The sequence below is a fragment of the Sinocyclocheilus rhinocerous genome, unplaced genomic scaffold (genome assembly GCF_001515625.1).
Source record: "Sinocyclocheilus rhinocerous isolate Xijiao unplaced genomic scaffold, SAMN03320098_v1.1 scaffold20, whole genome shotgun sequence".
NCBI lineage: Eukaryota > Metazoa > Chordata > Actinopteri > Cypriniformes > Cyprinidae > Sinocyclocheilus > Sinocyclocheilus rhinocerous.
Genome location: NW_015640468.1, coordinates 434,622 through 442,457, shown reverse-complemented (window position 1 = coordinate 442,457; position 7,836 = coordinate 434,622). Strand labels below are relative to the sequence as shown.

Here is a 7,836-nt window from a genome sequence, read left to right as displayed (position 1 = left end):
GTCCTGCATCCTTCATTGTAGATTTTCTTGTCAGTCATGAAGGTCCGTGGAGTTCTGGACCTCCAGTTGAGTTCTTCTTCACCTGTTATTTATCTGACATGCACAACTGGTAAGACAGAAAAAACAAGAAAAATAACAGGAAGCATAAACAGTGACAGAAGGATGCTGGGTTGAGAATGATGGACGATTCCTTTCAGTCCACTTCAGCCAGTTCAACATATAGCTTTCTTTGAACTTCCTGTCTAACTGAGACTCCAGTCTACTGAATCAGACCTCCAGAGCCACATGCTTAAAACGTTTCTGCAGTGCACTCATTTTAAGCAACTCAGGTTCTCGGGAGATGTCAGTTATTCCAACTCCAGCTCGTAATGAGCTGGAATATCCTGGAAAATCTACAAAGAGCTTCTCATCTGCTGTTCAGTCTCTTCCGAGAGCCTCAGGGGTTGTTATATGTTTTAAAGCGGCAAATCCACAGCGGGAGGCCTTATCATGAAGACTCAGCCCTGCGGGCTCGGCATTTGCATTTTGACAGCTGGTAATAATGTATTGTTGTAAAGCCTTTTGTTGAACACGTTAGGGAGCGAGAACAATGAACAGACAAGCTACACAGTAACAGGAGGTTTGCGGAGGACTGTTATGTAAATTTAATGCTGAGATCAAGGCAGTGAGGCTGTTTCAGAGAATGAAACCACTACATGTATATATATATATACAGTATATATATATATTAGACAAAGTATGTTGTAAGAAAATGAAATGTGATTTATTTCATCAGGATGGACTCCATCTTCAGCCAGAAGGATGTTTCCTGGCTCCTCCCTCCCGCTGTAATGCCTGAACTGTCTACTGCTGGCAGACTATCGCACTGACTCTTCATTTGATGTACTGTGAGTCTGTTCAACACACACAAGCTCTCAAAGATCAAACTCTTGCACTTTAATATTCGTTACTCTATGTTTGAGGCTAAGCTTTGTGTGTGTGTGTGTCTGTGTGATGTTTTTTTTTTTAAAGCTTCAACTACAGCTATGGCCGTCATGTCTACCAGTCTGGTGTCCTGTTTGCTGCTCCACAAGCATGGCAAGGTGCGTTTTAAAAACTCCTCTATTACAATTTATTACTTTTACTATTACATATATATACTACTAAGAAAGTATATTTTTGACTTTTGACTGCCTTTTTTTTTTATACAACAGATGCTAGATATTTAATTAAAAAGTATGTTTTTAAAATATTGTTCATTAAGCCAATTAAGTGGTATCCATGAAAACTAATGTTAATAGTTGGCCTCTATTGGTGCTCTGCAGTGATATATACCTTAAAGGGGTCTTTCAGACCGATGAGCTTTGTAAAAATTGAAGCGTTTCAGAAAGGCAGGGCATAGAGGAGAAAAAATTATGTACAGTGTGTGGAAAATAATGTGGTTTTTTTTTACCTTAAACCACATAAACACATTGCATTACACCAAATACACAAAATAATGTTCTTTTTAGCAGCATCATATGACCCCTTTAATGTACTGTAGTTAGTAAACAGGTGTTTCACATAATAATAATAGTAATATACACTTCATTGATATTTGTTGTTAATATTTCATATGTGATATTCATATTATACTAATAATATGAATAAGTAATAATAATAATAATAATTAACAACAAGCAGGCTAAGCAGTTCAGCTGCTATTTATTTAACACACTGGGGTTTGTGAGGGAACTGCAGGGAGTTTGTGATTTAATGAAAGCTAATATTTACATGAAGAAAAATAAGTAAATAATGTCATAATGAAATCAAATCAAAATACAGCACTTACTAAAAAATGAAACGTTTGTTTACCTTCTTTATGTGACTTTTAATCAACATTAGAGAATCATGAACATGCCGAAGGGTTGTCAAATTATTGAAAAAATAATTAAAAGGGTATTTCAAGTAAATATTTTAGGTTAACGTGACTTTGGCTGACAAAAAAGTTTGGGAATCCCTGATTTAACAGATATGATAATTATCACAACACAGATCTGTGTTTGCCATATCTATGAATTAAACAGTTACATTACAGTGTCTACACTGTATGTCAATAAAAGCCTAAATTAAATCTGTTCATCATATAAAGTGAATTATGCCTCTTTAGAAAAACGCTTGATTCATACAAATTACATTTATGATTTCTTATTGTGCTTTTTGAAGCTTGAAAATGTTAAGTATACTTTTAATGGACAAAAATGATATTAAAAATGGTATTTAAAAATATCTTATATATATATATATATATATACTATATATATATACTATATTGACTGGTACGTTCAAATAGAAATAATGTATTACCAGCCAATATAAACTCTAGAAACCAATTGACATCCATGCCTGGATCTCTTAGTACATTAATTGGTTTATTAATCATCCACTGGTTGAGGATGATTCATACAAGCATCAAATTGCTTTAATGATGTTGCTAATGATTGTAACGATCTTCTCCCTTTCTCAGGGTGTGCGTGTGTCCGTGCTGTGCAGGGACATCTGTTGGCTGTTGGAGGAGGTGTTGTTCAGAAACACAGACGTGGGTTACGGTGGCTCTCTGGTTGGGTTGGTGCTTCACGCGCACTCTCTGCTCCACCCGTATCTGCTGCTGACTGCTGCTCTGCCCACAGGAGAACCCATCATCGCACCAGACTCTCTGCTCATACTGAGCCAACACTGCGATTTGCTCACGCACGTCTTCATACACGAGGCTGTAGGAGGTGGGCAGAGTGTGTTGTAGATCTGGGTGGAGGCAAGGAGACTTGCTGTTGGCAGGCGTCATACACCTATCTTTTTTTGAGGGGGCATCAGTGGGAGTCCTGGCTCATTTAGTATAACTTGGCGAGATAAGACATGATGACTAAAGAAAAGAAAACTTTCATTAGGGCTTTCACGATATCAAATTATAAGTGGCCAAAATAATTTATGATAACAATAAATTGTGATATCCATAGAAATCTTGAGAAAATAAAAATATATATATTATAATAAACACCATGCTGTACAAAAACATTTGATTTAGACTTGACATTTATTTATGCACCGAAGTATAAGCTTTTCTGTGTATCCCTTTTAAGAGATTAAAATATTAGACTTATTGATCTATTAAGAGATTGAAATATGAGCCTCTATTGGTTTTAAGAGATTAAAATATTAGTCCTATTGTTCTATTAATAGATTCAAATATTAGTTGCTATTCTTCTATTAAGAGATTAAACTACTAGTCCTATTGTTCTATTAGGAGATTAAAAGTAAGTGAGTAAGTGAAGTGAGTAAGTGAAGTGACATGTGGCCAAGTATGGTGACCCATACTCGGAATTAGTGCTCTGCATTTATCCCATCCAAAGTGCACACACACAGCAGTGAACACACACACACCATGAACACACACCCGGAGCGGTGGGCAGCCATTTATTTTGCTGCGGCGCCCGGGGAGCAGTTGGGGGTTCGGTGCCTTGCTCAAGGGCACCTCAGTCGTGGTATTGAAGGTGGGAGAGAGCGCTGTACATTCACTCCCCCCACCTACAATCCCTGCCGGTACGAGACTCGAACCCGCAACCTTTGGGTTACGAGACCGACTCTCTAACCATTAAGTCACGACTTCCCCAGAAAATATTAGTAATGTTCTATTAAGAGATTAAACTACTAGTCCTATTGTTCTATTAAGAGATTAAAATATTAGCAATGCTCTATTAAGATATTAAAATATTAGTAATGCTCTATTAAGAGATTAAAATATTAGTAATGCTCTAAGAGATTAAAATATTAGTCCTATTGATCTATTAATAGATTAAAATATTAGTCGTTATTGATCTATTAAGAGATTAAAATATTAGTCCTATTGATCTATTAATAGATTAAAATATTAGTCGTTATTGATCTATTAAGATATTAAAATATTAGTCCTATTGATCTATTAAGATATTAAAATATTAGTCGTTATTGATCTATTAATAGATTAAAATATTAGTAATGTTCTATTAATAGATCAAAATATTAGTCCAATTGATCTATTAATAGATTAAAATATTAGTCATGTTCTATTAAGATATTAAAATATTAGTCCTATTGATCTATTAATATATTAAAATATTAGTAATGTTCTATTAAGATATTAAAATATTAGTCCTATTGATCTATTAATATATTAAAATATTAGTACTTTTGATCTATTAAGATATTAAAATAGTAGTCGTTATTGATCTATTAAGATATTAAAATATTAGTTGTTATTGATCAGATAATAGATTAAAATATTAGTAATGTTCTATTAATAGATCAAAATATTAGTCCAATTGATCTATTAATAGATTAAAATATTAGTCATGTTCTATTAAGATATTAAAATATTAGTCCTATTGATCTATTAATATATTAAAATATTAGTCGTTATTGATCTATTAATAGATTAAAATATTAGTAATGTTCTATTAATAGATCAAAATATTAGTCCAATTGATCTATTAATAGATTAAAATATTAGTAAAAAAAAAATATATATATATATATATATAGAGAGAGAGAGAGAGAGAGAGGGGTGCAGCTGTCCATTTTAAGGATTTCCTGGAAAGACATTTGTTTTATTACTCCTATGAGTCTCACTTGTGGACTTTCTGTATGAGGGTGCCCTCCTGCGTTGAGTATGAATGAAACAGACATTACTCATGAGAGTTCAGCGCTGTGTGCTTTTCATTTTGAAATATCATCATTATCGCCAATACTGGTATATCACGACACCCCTAATTAACACACTAACCATACTGAATTTTTTTAATTTTTATCATCAATAATGGTATATCGCAACACCCTATAGTTCATTTTATTATTTGCCAGGCATGTTAGTTTATTGCTACATTTTTGGTTAGCAAGCAGATTTCCAGATTTAAATCTGATTATTTTAGATATATTTCAGTTATAAATGAATGTCCATTTCATATATATGTACTCCTGTTGAAAAGTTTGAGGTAAGTAAGATGTTTGAATATTTTTGAAAGATGTCTTTTATGCTCACCAAGACTGCATTTATTTAATCAAAAATACAGTAATATTGTGAAAAAATAAAACAGTTAAAAAGTAGTATTGTGAAAAATTATTACTATATTAAAATTTATTTATTTATTATTATTATATTATTGCTATTTTAATATATTTAAAAATGTAATTTGTAAAATGTAAATTATTCCTGTGATGCAAAGCTGAATTTTCAGCATCGTTACTCCAGTCTTCAGTGTCACATGATCTTTCAGAAATCATTCTAATATACTGATTTGCTGCTCAAGAAACATTTCTTATTATTTTCAATAGTACAATACAATACAATTTAATGCATCCTTGCAGATTAAAAGTGATTTATTTAAAAAATAATCTTAAAATAATTTTGGGATTATAAGAATCAATATTGAGATCATTCAAATGAAGATCACACAAAATAAGAAAATATATATATTTACCCAGTATTTTTAAAATATTTTTTAATATTACTAGGCCAATTTTAATAACTTTAATAATAACATTTTATTGATTTTCAGTTTAAAGATCTGCAGAAGATTCAGATTGATTTGACTCACCAATTTTCATGAATCAATGATTGTTTTAGATGAACACTTTATTTACCAACAATAATTGTTCAACTATTTCTTTAACAAAGCAAGATACAAATAACATTTAAAAAAAAAAAACACTTGGCTCAATAATCTGAGGGGGCAAGTGCTCAGTTTGAATGTGTTGATGTTGATGTGTTTGGGTTGAGTCACGTTTGCACCGCAGCAGGGTTTATTGACAGTGCTAATCCTGAAGGCGTGTGTGTGTGTGTGTGTGTGTGTGTGTGTGTGTGTGTGTTTGTGTAAAGCGTGTGGTGTCTCAGCCATGCTGAGTGAGGTTGTAGGCTGTGGAGGCGGTGGAGACCCGGAGTTTGATGTTGTTCTGGGCCAGGGACAGAGAAAAGCCTTGAACTCACACATCTACTGCCACCCGGCTTCATACCGGTGAGTCTCACTCAAACACACACAAGGCCATCTCACTATGACGTCTATAATCATACTGACGCTAGTAGTGAATCATACAGCCGTCTTTCTCTTCAGTCAGTCAGAAAAAAACCTCATTTATTTTTCATACATTCTCCAAATATCTCTCTCACGCTCAGCCGCTCCCCATCTGTTCCCTTTATTATTCTCTCTTGGTGTCTCTTAAATCTAGTTTCCCATTCAAGGGTTCTTCAGCGGTGGGAATAGCATGTTTAATTAGTGCCAGGACATTTTACACTTGCATCAGCAAATAAACACTTGTAAAGACTGTGAAATGTCAACAAGAACAAAAACACTACACAACTAATTATCTCTCCTCCTGTCGATCTGCTCGTATCTGTCTGTCTGTCCATCCATCTGTTTGTCTGTCTCTCTCTCAGCCATGTCAAACTGCTCATGGCGTTGCTCTTGATGTGGTGGACAGCATGGTGCGTTGCGGGGTTCTTGTTATGGAGGAGGTAAGACACCTGCATCAACAAACAAACACATTCATCCTCTGATCACAGTTAGTTTTCACACATGTAGCGTTTTCAAAATCCTCATCACTGGTCAGTCCAAATGGGTTTTTCGATGGCCGATCCTAATATTCTAGAGATTAGTGTAGCTGTCAAATACTAACACATATTTATATAATATATAAATATATCATAATTATAATATTATATATATATATATATATATATATATTATTTTGGGGATTATTTGTATAATGTATATTTTATCAGGTATTTATATTTACATTTACTGACGAAACATGGACAGACAATGAATACTTTCTACCATTTTGACAGATAAAAATAAGATAACTTTTATATTGTTTCTCTGCTTTATAAGTGTTAATTTCGTAAAAAAAAAAAAAAACTGAAAAAATACAACCTTTTCCATGACTAAGACAAAATGAAGACGAGATGACACTGACATCATTAAACATTAACTGTGACTATATTAAAGGGATAGTTCACCCGAAAATTAAAAAAATGACCCCTGATTTACTCACCCTCAAGCCATTCTAGGTGTATATGACTTTCTTCTTTCAGACGAATACAATCAGATTTATATTAAAAAATGTCCTGGCTCTTCCAAGTGTTATAATGGCAGTGAATGGTGGTCGAGACTATGAAGCCCAAAAAAGTTCATCTATCCATCATAAAAAGTGCTCCACAAGTCTCCAGGAGGTTAATAAAAGCCTCCTGAAGCGAAGTGATACGTTTGTGTAAGAAAAATATTAATATCTAAAACTTTATAAACCGTAATCGCTAGCTTCTGCTAACTGTCGTACGCATGTTCACGAGAGAGTGGCGTTCCAGCGGATGCTGTAGGATGTAGGCGAAGCGTAAACTCCGGTGAGAAGTGAAGAACACAGAAGAGCAGTGGAGAGAGCAAAACAAAACACTGGTCATGAATTACAAATACAAAACGAGGATTTGTAAAGGAAAATGTTGGAGGATTTCGATATAAGCCATGAGGAGACTGCCGATATATATATAATTGCATTTGTCTGAAAGTAGAAAGTCATATACTCCTAGGATGGCTTGAGGGTGAGTAAATCATTGGGTAATTTTCATTTTTAGGTGAGCTATCCCTTTAACATGCAATATCGTTGATGATAAAGACGTGATTAAAATGTAGTTAAAGTCTGCGTGAACCGGAAGTTGCGACCGACTTTACTTAGAAACGGAATATTGAATGAGGAAAACAGAGGGCGTGGCTTGTTTTTTTCTACTGCGAACTGATTGGATGTAGTAAAGTAGGCGTTTCATTCAGAAATGGAGGCAGATTTGGAGGGGCGTGTTTA

At 33.9% G+C, this 7,836-nt stretch overlaps 1 pseudogene; it reads left to right on the top strand.

Moving 5' to 3' along the window:
* Window positions 1-7,836, top strand: part of LOC107753143 (glycerol-3-phosphate acyltransferase 2, mitochondrial-like) — a 33,015-nt pseudogene that overhangs the window by 20,503 nt on the left and 4,676 nt on the right.